This window comes from Herpailurus yagouaroundi, unplaced genomic scaffold (assembly GCF_014898765.1).
Source record: "Herpailurus yagouaroundi ecotype Mexico unplaced genomic scaffold, PumYag 203, whole genome shotgun sequence".
NCBI classification, from domain to species: Eukaryota; Metazoa; Chordata; class Mammalia; order Carnivora; family Felidae; genus Herpailurus; species Herpailurus yagouaroundi.
In genome coordinates this window covers 32,496,992-32,516,412 of record NW_024412434.1, presented here as the reverse complement: position 1 = coordinate 32,516,412, position 19,421 = coordinate 32,496,992, and positions in this window count along the sequence as shown.

Genomic DNA, 19,421 nt, shown 5'->3' with positions numbered 1-19,421 from the left:
AGAGCTTCCCTGTTTCTAACCTGGCATCTATAAAGGTTTTCTGGAAATACCCTGAGGTAGAAATCAGATCCGTTCTCTTGTGTGAAAGTGTGCATCACCGGCAACACGCGTTCCATTCCCGTAACCGAGCATCATTACATCCAGAACTTCTGCCCTGCCCGCCTCGAGAGATCACAACCCGAGTGCGCAATGGCAGATGAAAAGCTTGGCATCAGGGCAGGGATGTCGGTGGTTTTATTTAAATTCACAAGACATAAATATCATATCACATTTTAAAAAGAGCTTTTTGGGGTCCTGTTCTGTCTCATTTCATGAATTCCCAAAGACGGTGAAAGACAATGCGGGCGAGCTTAATTATTATCTTCTTCTGCTCGAGCATGCTGTGAGAAAAGATTAAGGGGAGGGGGAGGAGGAGGACATGAAGTATCCATGACACAAATTAGTATTTAGCACACATTTTGAAATCATACTGTTCCTGCCAGCTTCAGCGCTTCTCCCTTTCAACACAGAACAGACCCGAACTCTTCATTTTTAGCTCAATTATGTTACTGTCTACATTTAGAACACATTTTCTGCCAGGTCTGTGATATCTCCCAGTGTCCTGCACTATGTAATTCTACACAGAAAGAATTTGGCTTGATTAGGTTAAAACATGCAGAATCCTGCCGTAAGGGCTAAAACGTACACAAAGTGCCCTTCTTGCCCATTGTGCTGTAAGCTTGGGAGACTCTAAGTTTTGAGTTCAACAGTTAAATGGGAACTGTGATATCATCGAACTGCCACACTAAAGAAGAAATATGTTCTTACAGCATGCACAAGGAGTTGCCACGTTTAGATATCTATTTCAATTCTCACAGAAATAGCTTGATGAAGACACTTTGTTTAGTGCTAAAAATCTAAGAATGACTCAAAGCGATGCAAGCCAAAAATTACACATATTCATGTCAACCAACAGCAAATGTATTTGAAATCAACATACTCTTTCATCACTAAATGTCTTCCGAGCAGAGGCTGATGTTCAAAGAAGGCACATGAATAGCATAAACAGAAACTCCCCCTCTTCCCCGGAGGCCTCTCTGTGTGCCCAGTTTCTGCCACTGGGCCTTTTCCACGAAGCCACATTAGGGGTCTCCAGTGCAGGGAACTTGTCCCTCTTTGCCAACCGAAATTTTGCCTTGATATTGCACATCACACTAGTGGTCAAGGATCCAAGTCTCCGAAGGACTGAAGGATATACCTGGCCTCAGGCCCCGACAGAAACCCGAGGAGCTCACATTTGGGATTTGGAAAGTCACAGTACCTAAAGGTTACTTTAGATGTTGGTTATGTTTCTTTTTTTTTTTTTAATCTTTTTAATGTTTATTTATTTCTGAGACAGAGAGAGACAGAGTATGAGTGGGGGAGGGCAGAGAGAGAGGGAGACATAGAGTCGGAAGGAGGCTCCAGGCTCTGAGCTGTCAGCACAGAGCCCGACGTGGGGCTCGAGCTCACGAGCTGTGAGATCATGACCTGAGCCGAACTCGGACACCCAACCGACTGAGCCACCCAGGCATCCCAGATGTTGGTTATGTTTCTGTGCCCCAGCTTGAAGAAACAAATAACACAGAAAAAAATGTTGTGCGATCTTAACAATCTATGCTTATGGCCTTTCCACGGATATTCAAGTACCGTGACTCACTCGTAAAATTGCCAAGTAGATGGAATTAATATTGCCTCTTCTACAGCTTCTTTACCTCTTTCATCCTTCACCAGATACCATCTGAAGCCTCCACGCAGTGAATTTTACGTTGGAGCAGGCCACTCAGAAAACGATCCCGTAGAAAGATGCCAGCATCTACCACAGAAACCCTGGTGCCTCCGCAAGGCACCTCGTGAAACAAGGCGGCTTGACGATGCCTCCCCATCTGCACAGGAAGCTCGGCTTCTTTATGGTGATGCGGCGTTACGATTCCACGAGGGACGATGCAGCCTGGCCCTGCCACCTTGATCCGGGAATACACAGCAGTGCCGTGCGCTCCCCTGGTGCTCAGCCTGTCCTGCAGCCTGGGGCACTGTGCCATTAGCCACAGCCATGGACAGGTGACTGGACAGAAGGAGATTCCCCACCAGGTCTCTTGGGTGAAGCTGCCTTTGGGCCTTTGCTACGTCTGGAACAAGATGGCAGGCCTGGTAGTGACCTCTCATCCCAGCAGAACAGCAGACTTGCAAGCCCATTTATTACCGGTCCAGCTCAAAAGATTGTCGCATCTTCTTGAGTACTGCCTACAGGCTGGCCTCTGCCCAAAGGTCCCATTGTCTGTTAACAATGTGCAGACAGATCCGTTCTGTGCCTTTGTTGTCAACACTGAGCGCACAAGGAAAACTCAGTGGGCATTTAAGTGAATAGGTGGCTGGAGTAACTAAGACGGGACGATTCCATCTCCCACCACTGCCATAAGTCCGTAAAGAAGACTCTGTCACACAAGATTACCCATTTGACAAAAAGGAATTTACACTTAAAACTATAGGAAGCTATTATGAAGTGAAGAACTGTAAAACGTAAATGGTTGGAAGGGAAAATAACCATAACTTTAAAAATTCATCCAAGGCAGTGATTGACACAAGGACGCCGAGAAGATTTTAAATACTGACTTAAGAGATTGTATTAGGGGGGCGCCTGGGTGGCTCAGTGGGTTCAGTGTCTGACTCTTGATTTCAACTCAACTCATGATCTCACGGTTCGTGGGTTCAAGCCCCACGTTAGGCTCCAAGCTGACAGTGCGAATGCTGCTTGGGATTGGGATTCTCTCTTTCTGCAGAGAGAGATTGTATTAGTAAATTATTCTATAACACGGAGTTAAATGATTCAGAGAAATGAATATTATGAGAGAAAACCTGAGAGCTATGGAGGAGACTAAAACCAGGACATGAAAAATCTCCGAAGTCCAGATGGGAACACAGTAGTAAGAGAAGTAGTACTCAAAAACACAGTGAAATAACATTTTCCTGCGGTAAAATATACTCAGTTTTCCAAATTGAAAGGACTTGTTGAGGATGGGGGGGGGGGATTTGAAGAGAAAATAAGATATATATATCCTAGTAAAATTCCTCACTGTAAGGATAGAGAGAGAATCGAGCTTCCGAATACAGAAGGTAAGTTATGTACAGAGGGAACATCAGATAGCATGAGGCATGTTAACTCTGAGAACAGTAACGGTGACAGGATGTCATGAAGATTGAATTGTATAAACACCGTAGTTCATTGGCAGAAACAAAAAGCTGTGTGTTTCGTACTTCTCATCGTTATGGACAAACAGTGATTCTTCTACTAGCACCACGATAATTTTGTACTACCAGGAGATTCCAGAATTGTGATCTGAGCACATTAGAACAGGCTACAGCGTTCTTCGTATCTTCTGGGGAAGAATACATTTTCAGACAAACATGGGACAGACGCACTTTCAGAACAGTAGACACTCATGAAATAAGCAACTGAGGCCTGTCAAATTAAAATTGAATCAGGACAAAAAAAAGCCTAAGGCAAAGTCTAGCCTGACAGAATAAGAGGCCATCAATGAAATAAGTACATTGTGATGTTAGATTTAGGAAAATTGATAACATTAATTGTGAGTGTAATGAAATTATTAATAACATGGTATTACATTTTCATAATAAATATATTATTAAAATGAACCATCACTTGGCACTACAAGTCTGGATAAGTTTAATAAAATCGGAATATGGACAGAGAAGAATCTTAGAATAACATTTTGCAGGAAGTCTCAGGAAGGGAGAGGATGTTGGTCTGAGATATTATATTTTTCCTGATTACAGTAATTATATTCATGTTCAATTGTGCTTCACTCATAAATCACAACAGCCAATAGTGAAATAAAAATAGCAAAAACCTTTTGTGGAGGTATTTAAAAACTCATCCAGAGCAAGGAAGGGGGTAATGGACACACAAAAGAAATGATAAAATAAATAAATAAAACATGCCTTGAATAAGCCTAGTCCAAAAAGAAGTTACAAGTGGAATTTTTTTTTAAAAATAAAGGAATAGAGAAAATTATGATGTAATAGAGTATACCATGTAAAGGTGTGGTTGTCTTATAATTCATATATTGAAGACAAAAGTGCAAAATATTATAACTATCATGTTTTACTTTAGTTGTTTTAGGTGCAAAGAGAAGTCTATTTTATTTTTATGCAGTCTTATGGCGGTATAATTACGGTACACTAAATCGCATGCAGTTAAGGTGTACAATTTCTTCAGTCCCGCATGCACCTGTAAAACCAGCCAGCGCCGAAATCAAGATGACACCAGCTAAGTTAATTTAATGTGTAACCATCACGAATTCAACTGGAGATCTTCCCCGACAGGATATATATGCAGTCTCTATCCTTCTGAGGTCTGTTAGGTATACTTATCTCCCAGGGCCACCGTAACCAGCACCCCAGGCTGGGGGCTCACACAGCAGACAGTTACTGTCCCCCCGACCCTGGAGGCGCGGGGTCTGAGATCCAGGTGAGGGCAGGGCTGGTGTCGCCCAAGGATTCTCTCGCCGCCCTCTCCCCGTGTCCTCACGTGTTCATCCCTCTGTGCGTGTCTGTCTCCTGACCTCCTCTTCTTACATAAAGTGAGTGACCTCATTTTATCTTAGTTATCTCTTTAAAGACCCCATCTCCCAATACAGTCACATTCTGAGGTCCTGGGGGGACATACGAATGATGGGGGGCACGCTTCAACCCATAACTATGGGGATTCCTAGAGTCCCAAATCCAGCTGGTGGTCACTTTTACCCACAGACCTCAGTCTCCGCTCACCTCATTCGCTAACAAATAACTCACGATAATTACTAATCACTCACGCACGCCTCACATGCAGTTAGTGACTCTGAAGTGTTCCGTTCAAGCAAAGTTGGCCGCACGTTTGTGGGGTAGCGGAAGCTGGGGAGAGAGGGCTCTACTGTTGGAACCATGCAGACCCTGACAAGCAAAGTCAGGTGTTGGTGCAGTGGTGGGAGGGGAAGGAGGGAAGGCACACCTCACCTTGTAACACAGGAAACTTCTTGGGTGGTGTGATTTCCTGAGGTCAGATGCAAAAACCACAAGCCTTTGGAGCCTCGCCCTTGACGTCAGTCGTGCTGGCTCAGAGCAGCAGTCTCCTGGGTGTTTGAGAAAACGCTAACGTTTATTGCTGTGTCCCACAGAGGGGTTCGTGGTCACTCCTTATGTGGCATCATCATCATCTGAGGTCACCCATACCGAAACTGGGACTAAGGAGTAAGGCCCTGACCGAACAAGACCTTTCATATGCAGCCCAGGCATTTGGACTGGAAATGGGGACGTGGGGAAGACTGGGCAAGGTGTTGCAAGTTGTTGAGAAAATACTGAGGGAATTGTCATTGGTGATGACACGGTGAACCGCACTCTGTGGTTGAGACATGATTGAGATTCTGTCACGTGCAGTGACTTCAAAGATGGAATGTTAGGGTGGATGCTGACCACTCTGACTGGTGCCCCTGTAAGAAGTGGGGATCAGGACACAGACACACACAGAGGCATGACTGAGTGAGGATACGGGGAGAGGACGGCATCGACGGTGAACCTCATGAACCTTTACAGTTGGCTCGCGAGATCTCCAGCCAAAATAGGGAAAGAGCTCGATGTCAGATGTTAGAAGGTTTGACCAGTGAAAGGTGAGCGTACAGCTGGCCTGTTTGTGAACAGAATTTAGAGGGGACGTACAGCGGCCTGCTCTTGTGGGGATTGGAAAATAAAGCTGTTTGTCATCTGTCACCTCTCTCCAGCCAGCAGAGGGCTCTCAAAATAATATATAGCTTGGGGGCACTGACCTAATCAATGGTGCTGGTGGTGAGAAGCTTCCTCAGGGTCTCTAAGGAGGCTCCTAATAGACACTTCCAACTAAACAGAAAACTACAGGGGGGCACCCCCAACAGCTGGACATGTCCAAAAGATCACAGAGGAAGGCTAGAGAAAGAGGAGTTAGTTTGGAAAAGGATTGAGTTTGTCTTCTTTTCAAGTGGGCGGACATGGGATTAGACACAAAGAAGTCTGCAGAATTTCTGTGGGGGTCACACAGGCTCAAGGGCCACAAACACGGACTGAACGGCACTGAAATTATTCAAATACAAAAAACGAGTTCCAAGATCACAGCTTTCCTTGGGCCGGGAGCAGACTGAGAGATCTACTCCATGACCATCGCGGACCATTTCTTCAGAAATAGCTTTTTAAGGAGACTATTTAAGGAAAGAAAGGACAATTTAAAGCTATTTAAAGCTAAATATTTAAAGCTATTTAAGGAAAGAAAGGACTTCTCAAAGACTGAATCCAAGAACCATGGGGGCCGTTCCGGGGCCAACAAGGATCTTGTTAAGGCGCACCCCTTCCTCCTAGAAAGGGAATCATGGCACCATCTGCCTGGTGGGATTTCAGAATTCCTGAGGGCCAGAGACTGCTTTGTGCTTCCGTTCCTCCCCCTTTCCTTCTCGTTGGTTGTTCTGTCTCATCATTGTATGCTAGGGGTGTGGGAGGGAAATACCTTTTCAGTTTCCAAGTTTCCAGACCACGGAGTGTCCTGACTGTACAGTGTGAGTATTTTTGTTTTTTGGTTTTTGTTTTCCAAAAAAACGGGCCCAGAAATGGGCCACGGTGAGAGTATTTCCACCACAGAGAGCAGCCAATGCTACAAATCAGGGGTGTTTTCCCCTAGGATTAGCTGTTAGATATTCATGAGCACACCGCCACGTCTGGATGAAAAGTAGCAACGTCTGGCCCTGCGGAATGTTGTAAGATCTTTGATTTCCACCCGGAGACGGTGATTGACTGAGACTGTCGAAAGCTTTGGAAGCGTGTTCTCACACGAAGGAAAGTGAGTAATTGAGGCCTGAGGGCAGTGATGGTAGATCAGTCACAGTCCTGGCCATGACCAGGGGCCTCCTGTGTGCATCCCCGTCAGCTCCTTCCATCCCCAGGCAGAATCCATGTTTTCACCCCATATGATTCAGGCGTGGAGGTAAGAACGGTGCAAGGGTGCTCACACGTCCCTTCTGAGCCTGACCCTGGAGGCCTTCTTCCCTCCTGCGTCTTGCAGGGTCTCTGCACCTCTGCCTGCACTCCGATCGCCCTCCACGCTGGTCTCCTGTAGGACGAGGGTCCAACATGGAGCACAGCTAGATCATCCCAGTTGGGGCCATCCCGGAGTGTTCTTTCCGAGAGCCAGCCAGCTGGACAGAGATGGATGCCTGAACCCAGCCAGGTTGGCCAAGCCTGGCGCAGAAGAGCGGAACAAGCCGACCCAGGATTCTAAATACTTGCAGATAGTAAAATAGAACATTCTTTGGTTCTTTGGTTAGCCTATCCGTAACTAGAACACCGCAAGTGTGTTATGATTTTTCCGTCTTAGAGCACAAGGCATTGTAGGGGCTGACAGGTGTCTTTGTAGGCTGTCGTACATATGAGATGACAATATATTTGTGTGTGTAACTGTATTTATTTCTCTACATCTAGGAGATGGCTAACTCTCTATCCGTTATGTAATATGTTGTTCATCATTCTATGTATTTCAGAAGCAGTAATGAGAAAGTTTTGCCTTAAAGGATTTTTTTTTTATTTATTTAACTGAATGAAATATTGGAGGCAGAACCGAGCAGCCTTGTCTATGAGCTGGGTCTCACCTTGGTCTATCTGCAGTCCTGGATCCGGTGGTTCACCTGTCTTTACATCTTTTATTTTAACCGAATAATATTATTTCCATGCAAATAACAGAAATACTGTCAGCTTAAACTTACATAAGCTGTTTTATTATATAAAATGTTAATTTAGGTTGGTGTCTTTTGGGAAAATTAAAACTGAAGAAAGTTATAACCATCCGGCAACACAAGCGTCCCAAGCATTAATTCCATGTTGTCTAATTGGCAGTGCACTTCTCAGAATTAGTTCCCCAGGCAGTGCATTTTTAATGTTGATGCTTCACTTATCTTTGGTAAAATTGTGACCTTTACTGTGAATTCATACTCTCATTCAGACGGTTTTCAGGAAAAAGGAGAATATCATGGATTGCATTTGAATGTTTTGGGATTTTTATGACTAGGTTTAAATATTCTGAGAGAAAGCACAATGGTTTTAAAAGGTTAGTTTTTATATGACTTTGGCATTCTCTCTATCAAGTACTTAGTAAATTAAACATCTCAAAGGCATCTATTCATTATTTTTGTAGCAAAAAATAGCAAAGAAAAACAGAACATAAAATTCTATGGCAAGTGGAGGTGACCTTATGGAATAAGGAGACAGTCACTCTTGCTGTTGTACAGATTAATGATTTCAAACGAACTTTAGGGAAATATAAGAATATGTTGGAATATTTTTCACTTTGTTACGTATTTTTTGCCAGACTTAATCTGTTTCATGTCTCAGTTTGAAATTTTATATTCTGAAATGTGTATTCAGTTGAGTATTTTATATATTATATATATAATATTCATTGTGACTAGAATAAGAAGTTTTATTTTTATTTGTAAATTTGGCTCATGAAACAAAGGGTTTTTCATACAAAAAGGTTAAGTTCTGCTGTCTGTAAGGAGTTTCTTATTTTATTTTTTAAAAATTGTTTAATGTTTATTTTTGAGAGAGAGAGACAGAGAGAGAGACAGATTGTGAGTGGAGGAGGAGCAGAGAGAGAGGGACAGAATCCGAAGCAGCCTCCAGGCTCCGAGCTGTCAGCACAGAGCCCGACGCGGGGCTCGAACCCACGGACCGCGAGATCATGACCTGAGTTGAAGTCAGACGCTCAACCGACTGAGTGACCCAGGTGCCCCTGTAGGATTTTTTTTTTAAATAAATGGGATATTATTACTATTACAAATAGTATTAGTACTACCGTTAGCAATCTTTTTAATGTTTATTTAGTTCTGAGAGAGAGAGAGAGAGAGAGAGAGAGAGCGCATAAGCAGAGAAGGGACAGAGAGAGAGGGAGGCACAGAATCCAAAGCAGGATCCAGGCACTGAGCTGTCAGCACAGAGCCTGACGCGAGTCTCGAACCCACGAACCGTGAGATCATGACCTGAGCTGAAGTCAGACACTTAACTGACTGAGCCACCCAGGTGCTCCTAGCATTAGTATTTTTAGAAACTGTGCATCATTACCAGAAGGAGTGAAGAATGTTATCACATCCACTAGAAAGTGTGTCTGTGTACAATATGAAGCATTATATGAGTAGATTAAATTATTCAGAAGGAATGTTCTTAATGTAATGGTTTAGATCACAGTTTCACAACAAAACAGAACTCAGGATTTTTTTTTCCATTAGGCCCATTATTGTCTTTGAGTAAATTATTTAAAATTTGTAACCTCATTTTTTATAATTTCTAAAATTATTTAAAAAAAAATTTTTTTTCAACGTTTATTTATTTTTGGGATAGAGAGAGACAGAGCATGAACGGGGGAGGGGCAGAGAGAGAGGGAGACACAGAATCAGAAACAGGCTCCAGGCTCCGAGCCATCAGCCCAGAGCCTGACACGGGGCTCGAACTCACGGACCGCGAGATCGTGACCTGGCCGAAGTCGGACGCTTAACCGACTGCGCCACCCAGGCGCCCCTAAAATTATTTTTTAAAATGTTTGTTTATCTTAGAGCGTGAATGGTGGAGAGGCAGAGAGAGGGAGAGGGAAAGAGAATCCAAAGCAGGTTCTGCACTGTCAGCAGAGATCCTGATGTGGGGCTCAAACCCGCAAACCATGAGATCATGACCTGAGCCAAAGTTGGACACTCAACTGACTAAGCCATCCACACTCCCCAATAACCTCATTGTTATTGATAAAATGGAAATAATAATAACAATAATAACAGTAATTCTATAGGAGGAAAATTGTGAGGAATAAATAACGTACATAAACAGGATGGAGCATGGTAAATTATTTGTTTCCCATAAAGGAATTGAAATAAAAACACAAAATAGGCCTTCTTCCAATAAAATTAAGAACAGTGGAAAACAAGGAAATAATAAGAGCATATAGCACTTTGTATTTGAAAAATTTATGGCCTGGAGATTAACTAGACATTTCTGGAGAAGCATCTCTAACTGTGTTCTCAATTACCAAAAGTCATGTAAAGGGCAAAGAAATATGAAAATTTACATAGATGTACCCAAGTCTGAAGAGGATACATGACTGGCCTTTTGCCTATTCTCCTTCAGATGAGGTTGCAGTGGAAATTTAACAGAGAGGGTTGAATCTCAGAGCATTAGGAACCACAGGGTCACTCTCTGCCCAAACTGAAGGGTCCGTGACTACATGTTGAATTGTGGGAATGGTTTAAAGCTGTGGAGAACACATCCCACCCTGGGGATTTAAACAACGCTGGTTAGATGGGATATATTCTGCTTCAGGAAAGCAGCCCTCACTCTATGGCTCAGATGGAAAAATGAACTGCAAGTAGAGAATCAATCAGAAGCCATCAATTTCCAACAAAACAAAAGGAAGGTCTTAACTGCTCTGAACAGAGCTTCCCAACCTTGGAAATATGAAATTTATGATATGGTAGTTATATGAGCATACTGCAAGAAAGGAATCAAGTGCAAAAGGAAAAAAGAAAAAAAAAAAGAACAATGAAATCATGTAAAGTAACATGCATTATATACAATAGAAAAAACAAAAGAATAATTTGAATGAAATTTCTCAAGCATAGATGAAAATGTAGTAATAATGAAGTTAAGAAGAGATTTTTAAAATGAGATGATAAAATAACATAAAGATTCAAGGTCAGGACTAAAGGAGCATCATCACAGACCCAATATGTAAAACATCAAGATGTCAAGGATGAAGCAGAAATCTCTAGGCATACAAAGTGGGAGGACACAGCCATCTACAAGCCAAGGAGAGAGGCCTCAGGAGAAACCAACCCTGCCCACCCCTGGATCTTGGACTTGTGGCCTCCAGAAGTGAGAGAAAACAAATATCTTCTGTTTAAGCCCCCAGCGTGTGGTATTTGTTACACAGCCAAAGCTGACTACTACACTGTTAAATTTACATTATGTTCCAGGGTGCTGGTGTTGGGGAGGGTGGTCAGTTTTAGCTCAGGCATTTCACAGCAGTAGTCCCTCCCAAAAGACAGAGGATCAGCATCTATGTGGCCTGGGGGAATACACCTGTGACCAGGTGAGGCTTTCACTTAGGGACAGCAACTCAGCAAGGTAGACAGTTACTACCAACCACACACCATTATAGGCAGAAGGAACCAGAAGACAGCATCTTGAAGCATCAACTCAGACAAAACCCAGCCAGTTAAAAACAGATATGAAACACTCATAGGTGGAACAGAGAAAATGTGATAAAGACACTATATTGAGCATGACAATATAAAGCTATCCTAACTAATTAAGAACATTACAGTCACAGGGGCACCTATATGGCTCAGTTGGTTAAGCATCTGACTCTTGGTTTCAGCTCAGGTCATGATCTCGCGGTTTGTGAGTTCGAGCCCCAAGTCAGGCTCAGTACTGATAGTCTAGAACCTGCTTGAGATTCTTTCTCTCTCTCCCTCTCTCTCTCAGCCCTCCCCACTCATGCATTCCCTCTCTCTCTTTCTTTCTCAAAATAAATACAAATAAACTTAAAAAAAGAACATTTCATTCACAGACCTAACAGACATATCATAATTATTGACAAAATAATCAAAATAATAAAGCCAACAAAAAAAAATCAGGCATTACAGAGAACAGGACAACTAATTAGAGACTGAATTTTCTTTCTTTCGTAGCAATGGTAACACATGTAGTAAGACAGTGGACAAAAGTCACATCTATGATACCTTCTCTATGTTTTTCCTCATACTTCTTTCTATCCTTAGAACGGTCACTTAGGGGGTGCCTAGGTGACTCAGCCGGTTAAGCGTCCGACTCTTGATTTCAGCTCAGGTCATGATCCCAGGGTCGTGGGTTTGAGCCCCGCGTCGGGCTCTGTGCTGACAGCGCGGAGCCTGCTTGGGATTCTCTCTCTACCTGTCTCTGCCCCTCCCCCCTCATTCTCTCTCTCTCTCTCTCTCTCTCTCTCTCTCTCAAAATAAATGAATACATTAAAAAAAAAAAAATAATGGTCACTTAGGAGATGCCCTGTTAAGAAGGACTACTTCCTTGAAGTTCAAGCAGGCTTTCAATTTAACTTAATTTTTATGTTAATGTGGGGAATTCAAGTGAAATTAACATATAAAATACCAGGTAGACTCCAGTCCCATTTATCACTGAGGGATAGCTGTCCCTGTGTCTCACTCACTATCTGACTATCCTTCGATTCTGCTTACACAGAGTTCGCCACGTGCACAGTCTTGCTTGATTAATAATTACCTAATGAAAATGGTAAACTTCGTACTGGAATTTGGAATGTCCTATTGTTTCTTGATTATCTTTCATGTCTGGCTTGAGTGTCCACAAAGGGTTTACGTCCTTTTTTCAAAAATAACAAGATTACCATTGTGCTGAAGATCGGGTGGCGGCTATTTGTAAGCGTGCAGGCCTAAAATTAGTTACTTGAGAGCACACAGTGTTTTTGTGTCGTGGAGTCTTTCTCTTTCCCTCCTTTTCACTTTGCTGTTTACTCTCACTCCTGTCACACCTGTGCGCAAGACCTATGGTGCTATCAGGAGACGTCAGAAATACTGTTGGTGAGGTGAACCTGGCGGGGGTCAGTGGCCCCCGCACATTTCCGCCTAATCGTTCCGTACTTTCCGAGATGAGTTATCAACCCTTCCTGTTCTTAAGTTCTGTTTCTATGGCAACATTTCTTCCTAGCTTGCCATCTAGATGCCATTTATTATTCTATTTTCCACATTTACTTATTACCTGTTTTTTTTTTTTTTTTTTTTTTAACATCAGCCCACTACTTCTTTTGATGTTCTGTCTCACTGGTGAGAAAGGGCAGGCTTCAGGGTACGAAGGATTTGGCTTCCACGTACACACCGGCAAATCCACAGTCCAAAATCTTCTCTATGGGACACGTGCTGCAGCTCGTATCGAATCTTCTCCACCTTCTTCCCCAACTTCATTACTGAGGAATTTATCTGCTGCCGTATCATCTAACTTGTTTCTGGCATCGTGTATTCTTAGCTGTGTTTGAAAAAGAGTCCCCGTGTTGACACATAATGTTTCTCGTCACCATTACTAAGAAACGCAAGTCTTGATTCCATAGGGTTCAATTCTTGACTCTTAGAGAAATTATTTTCTGCCGAGCACTCTTCTCTTTGCCAAGAGTAGGGTTTTTAATTTTTTTTTTCTCTAACAGTTTGAAGTTCTTCATCTCTGACGCTTTCCCAGCTTTTACAGTGAAGGCATGTGGTGCTGCCAGTGTCTTTCCAATTAACCTCTCAGACTGTACGTCTGAGTAAATGGTTTAACGTGACTCATGATCTTGAACTTTTACGAGGGTTAGATTGCTTTGCACTATAACCACGTATGCTAAATATAGTTAAACCATTTAACACATCCATTACAGAGTCAAACACAAACACAATTTTTGTGCTGTTGCCGGATGCTAAATGGATGCTTTGAAGGAAAGTAAGAGCCCAGTTCCAGTGAGGCTTGAGCAGGGCACTCGGTGGTATTTATCAGGGTTCTTAGAGTCTTGCAGGGACTGGACACATTGGCAGCCCGCAGAGCAGATGGAGGTGACAGCCCCAGTGGACACTAGATGGTCACTGTCCTTTGGGAGTGTTAACAGTGCTAGGACAGCCATGGCCACGAGACACTGCCTGGTGGAGAGTGACTGAAAATGAGGGCTGGTGACAAAATCAACCTACCAGCAAACGAATGATGGGGTCCAACAAATAGCACTAAGTATGCGTAGATACGCTGTGACCACCTTGGGGATCTACGATAGCTAAGTTCCCATACCTTTTTCTTTCCTGGTAAGTCCAGCTCTTTCTCACAAAGCTAGCTATTGCTCTTCTTAGCTATCGCTAAGCAATAAATGAGTGATGCTGTTGGTCAGCCATCATCTTCAGGAATCTCAGATGAGCAGGCGGAATTTGTGTCACAGGAAAAACTGGGTTTTGTCACAGATGACCCACGTGTTTGTATTTACTCTGCCTTCCTCTGTTAAAACATCGTCTTCTTGTATGTGATGGAAAGGACGAGATCAGATTGCCCTTGCAATCTGCTGAGAGGCAGTACTCATTCCTTGCACGATACTTTCATGGGCTGTTGGCGTCTTTACAGTGATACCTGCGCCCTGTGCAGGTGCAGCCCTGGGACTTGCTTTGGCCCATTCAGTGCAAACGGACATAACAAGCATGTACTGGGCACATATATGCTTTTGTTGTGTAAATCCATTGGAATTTGGAGGGTTTTGTTACTGAGGCTAACTTTGCACGTCTTTACTGATAAATCATGTTAGTTCCTTAAAGAACGAATGTTGCCTCTCATTCATGATTATGTCCTAAACCTAGAGTTTTTCTACGTGTTTTTTTTTTTTACCTGAATGAACGCCTTCAACTAAATGTGATAAAAAGAGACTAGAAATTCAACTCATAAATGTGCCTGCCTGTTTCATAAATTCTCCACGTCTGCAGGACTTACCGCCACCTTGTCAGACTTTCTCAGTCTTGGAAAAGACTGCGGTGCCCGAAGCACATGCTTTTCCGTTATGAGAATAGTGAAGTGCACAGATATGTTAGGACAGGAGAATGTAGGGGTCTCACAGAGTGCCCCCGTTCTGTCATCTTTCCTTTTGATGACTGTTTCTCAAAGTGTATGCTGAGACCGTAAAATTTGGAGTGCTTTCGTTCTGCGTACCTGGAATGAGTTCCGGACTGGGCCTACGATCTCCTGTCCCATGACGGAACGGGTCCACCTCCTCCCCATGTGGTTACTGTATACTCATGTGACGGAACCTCGTGTTTTCCTGGCATTCGTATGCATACAGTAATTGAAGATATTACCAACAGCAGTTGGAGGGACCTGGGGAGAAAGAGGAGACAAGATATATTTACAGTGTTTGAGATTATTCCATTATTAAAAACTCAGTTAGTGTTTTCCTGTGATTTATGGCAAACTCATCAAACCTGGTCTTTTACTACATATCTGAGTGAACTCCGAAGTTAAAAGTTGGACTGGTTTCCCATCCCATTTCGTTTGGCTGGATCCACGTGGTCTGTGGTTCCGTGTTAGGAGCTGTCATTTATAAAACATACAATTCTCTGCTATTTGGCAACATTTTATCAAGGGATTGTTAATGCGATTCGCTCTCTAATAACACCTTCTGATCTGGTACAACATGGATTTTCTGTAAGTATTAACAGTAATGAATAATAGGCATTATAGCGGCGCCACATTAGGGAAGATAAAACGCCCCATTGGGCTTTAAAAAGGAGCCCAATACAAATGTGGCATTTGCTTAACTATAGAGGCATGAATGGTAATGCTACAATTACGTTAAGAGCTGGAGAAGTATTATTAAAATCTTTTAAAACAGCCAATCTCCCCACCTTTGGATGCTTGCTTTGCTTTGTCCTTTTTGAAATTGTTTCTGTCGTAGCCACAGGCAGCGGCGAGTCCTGAGCCAGGGGCCGCGGGGAAACTGACAGAAGTTGGTGATGACTGTCTGGAATCGGAGGCATTTGATTTCTCCTAGAAAAGTAAAGTTCCTCCTAATTCCGCGTTCACCAACCGGGTATCTCTTTGTCCATATTTCTAGTGGCAATGTTCTGTATTGTCCTTACCTGGTGGGCATCTACTGCTAGTGTGTGTGTGTCTGCGAGGGGTGGTTTATTTGGTTTTTGTTTGTTTTGTTTTGCTTTTACTTTGAGACTTTCTTTTTCTTTCTTTCTTTTTTTTTTTTTTTTTTTGCTTTTTTATTTGCCACACTTAAAATTTTATAATGCAGATAATAAGTGAGGGTCTGTATTTTTAACAACTGGATATACGCTGGATATCTTCTCTTGAAGAGTCAAAAAGTGAATAAAAATGTAATCAAGTCCCTTTCTCTCGGTCTATGGCTAGAAATTGCAATCTGTTGCTGATAATTCTTCAGAGTAACTATTGGAAATAAAATAAATATTGCAGTATATAACCTATACCCACTATACGATTGCTCAAAATTCTTCCTATTAAAACCAACAGTTATTGGTCAAATAAAAATTTTGGATTAACATGAAGGATTTATTTTTATTGTTTGTTTTTACCGTGGTTAGGTCCATTCTGAAATAAGGTTTTTCTCCTATTTTTTCTTTTATTTGGTCTTTTTGGTCAATAATACTTCGTGTTTGTATTGGTGATAACTTATTTTTAATAACACTGAGAAGCAAGCCAGTATTGCCATACGTTTGCCTGGTTGTATTGATGTGAAGAAAATTTTCCTGTGTAAAATGAATATAATTAAGTTTAGACTGACAGTGAAATTGAGAGATATATATTGTAATATATAAACATATATATTAAATATTATGTATTTCTTTTCCATTTAAATTCTAGTTTACCCAAGAAGTACATATTCTGGTTTCATATTTTATTAACTTTGAAGTTTTCTTAAAGTAAATGAGTATTTCCAATCTTCATTACAACCTTTACTAATGAAGAACATAAAACATCCCAGAACATCAATACTTGAATGCTGCCCTAAGTGATTTTCAGACGTTATTAATTTTGATGTGCCTGAATTTAATATCATTAATAAATGGATTCATTGCCTTGTAATAATAATAGTATCTATTACTTTAACTTTTTTGAAAAGAGTTTTTCTTTCTTCCCTACCAAGATATTTATGTCTGGCACAGGAGATCTCTGAGGATAATAAAGTTTTGACCCCCAAACCAGCTAAAAATTATAAACACATTTGACTTCGCTTATGAAGAATGAAAGAGCAGTGAACTAGTCTTAGTCCTGGAGCAGGATGCAGCTCCATAGGACACAATGCAGGTCATGTGAGAATAGGGCCACTCTGCATGACACATGATGAGGGGACACGGCAGAGGAAGCCTAATACAGCCAGGTGCCCCCTCAGAACTCCTTTCAGTGGTCTTCTCGCCCCAATTAAAATGTCATAATCCAGCACCCAGATAACTAGCTAACTTACCAAGCAGTAGTCAACTGTGGTCTTGTTATTTCAGCCTAACCATGGGTGTGTCTCCTGTTTCTACATCTACACCTATATCATCTTTCTGTCCTCTATTTAGCTACTTGTCTAGTAGATCTGTTATATAACTACTTCCGTCTGTCTATTTGTCTGTACCTGGTCAATATATTATCTGCACAATATAGATGTAGATAGCTGTAGATAGCTACATCTATATTGTGCAGATAATGGACGCTGGGTGGATAGTTGGGTGGACAGACAGACACAAACACACACACTTTGTGTATAGGGAAACGTGAGAATGTTTAATGAGTCCAAAAACACACACGCTATCTTTTATTGGTTCTGTTCTAAAGAGGAACTTCTTTCCACAATTTCTTGGTGAGTCTTCGTTTCCTGCCTCTGTAATTCTAAATATGTTTATACTCTAGGATGGTCATACATCCTCACTTCTGCCAAATGTCCTGAGACCTTTTCTGGTTTAGAATTTGCTCCATTTTATTTTATTTTTAATTTGAACAACATGTTTTAAATTTCATTAAAATAAGTTTGGAGTATAAGAAGTATAAAGCTGGGCATAATAGATTTCTACCTTGTAGTTTCAGTTTCTACTATGGAAAAAGATCTTACTCTGAACTTTCAATTAAATCTCATGAGTCACTCACTGGTGATAGCCGCCCCGCACTCTACCCTGGACCCTTTGACAGCTGCCCTACTCATGTTCCCATGTGCTTGATACATGAGAAAGCCTGTGAAATGCATCCAGAGGGGCACAGGAAGCCAGAAAATTATGGGTTAACTGCTCTTACAATAGGGGATGAGTGAGTAGAAGCTTAGCTAATCTTGCCACAAAGTGCGTGTAAAATAATCTGACATTCTCAATACAACAGCACTGTCACTCACTATATAGGATAAATCCACAGTGATTTCCCTAATCAGCTCTTTGGGTAGCAGTGCGCTAAAACTGAAGGCAGATGTTGAGTGAAAACAACATGAGATAAATACGACGCACATTGTAAAAAGTGTTCATTGGCAATTGCCATCCACCACTGTGCACAGTGATCACATGGAACCCACAGGACATGTCAGGATTGAAGATGTATCGAGATGGGCTTCAAAAGTCATCTGCTCTTTTAAGAACTCCGTAGTCACAGAAGACCATTTAACATATGTGCAAGATGCACACATAACAGTAAGTAATATCTCTACACAAAGCTTAATTATTCCCGTATTTTTGAGAATTCTTCTAGCCGATCAACGGGACTCCCAATGTGATCCTGTGTGACTCCTGACATTTCTTGGGAATTTACCCCATGTTCTGTCAGGGTGCTTGGTAACCGCCTCCATCGACGATCTCGTGAAGTATATTCTGAGCTGAGTGTTCATCTTCTATCACATCTCATTCCCAGCGTGATGCCAATCACCTTCTGCCTGGCAGAAGCAGACACTTTAGTTCTGTCTGCGGTTATAATTGTGTCAGTTTATTTTCTGTACATTTACTTCCATGGAATTACACAAAGGTTGGGAGAATGGTCTTTGAGTTCAGTCACTATTGTGAATTGGAAGCCTATCTCTCTCTCTCTATTTTTTTAATTTAAACTTATTAGGTCTGACATACATGCGGTGATGTGCAAATATCTTAATTGTGCAACTAGACGGATTGGTCCTACATATAAACTTAAGTAGCCAGCTGCCAGATCATGGTACAGATCATTTCCAAAACCCCAAGAGAGGCCTCTGTGTCCCTGCACATCGTCTGTGAACCCCAGTGGAGTCTTATCATGGGGCAAAGGGAGAGGAAGTAATTTTCTATTAACTCCCATCTGCTAGGACTGCTTCTTGGGGCTATGACTCTCCGGAACTCTTGGCAGAACAAGGATTTTCTGCAGCCAGAGACGCCCCTCAGGCAGGGTTGCAGGTGCTCATAGAAGATCGTAGCCAACAGCTCACACAGGCACGATGAAGTCTAAAGACATACGGGCCAACATCAGTAGAGACGGCTGAAGTCACGCACTGCATTGCCAAGATCGGGGCTTGCTCCATATTTTATCCACTCTGTTTTATTACTGGTTCTTTAAGGAGGTGAAAGTCATGGATTAAAAACAAAAACAAAAAAACAAACAAACAAAAAAACAACAGCAGAAAGACCAGTGTGACAAAATACACACAATAATTCCCGCCGTGATTTATGTTCGTCATCATTTCCACTGCACCATCCTAGATGCCCTGCTCTCAGGTAGCGGTTGTGCTGGTCTGGATCACTTGCTCAGTGGGCTGAATTAGAACTTTATCCCACAAGCTGTGACTCCCTACCTATGGGCCAGGTCAGTCTGTGATAGTTGAAATTGTCCTTTGGCGG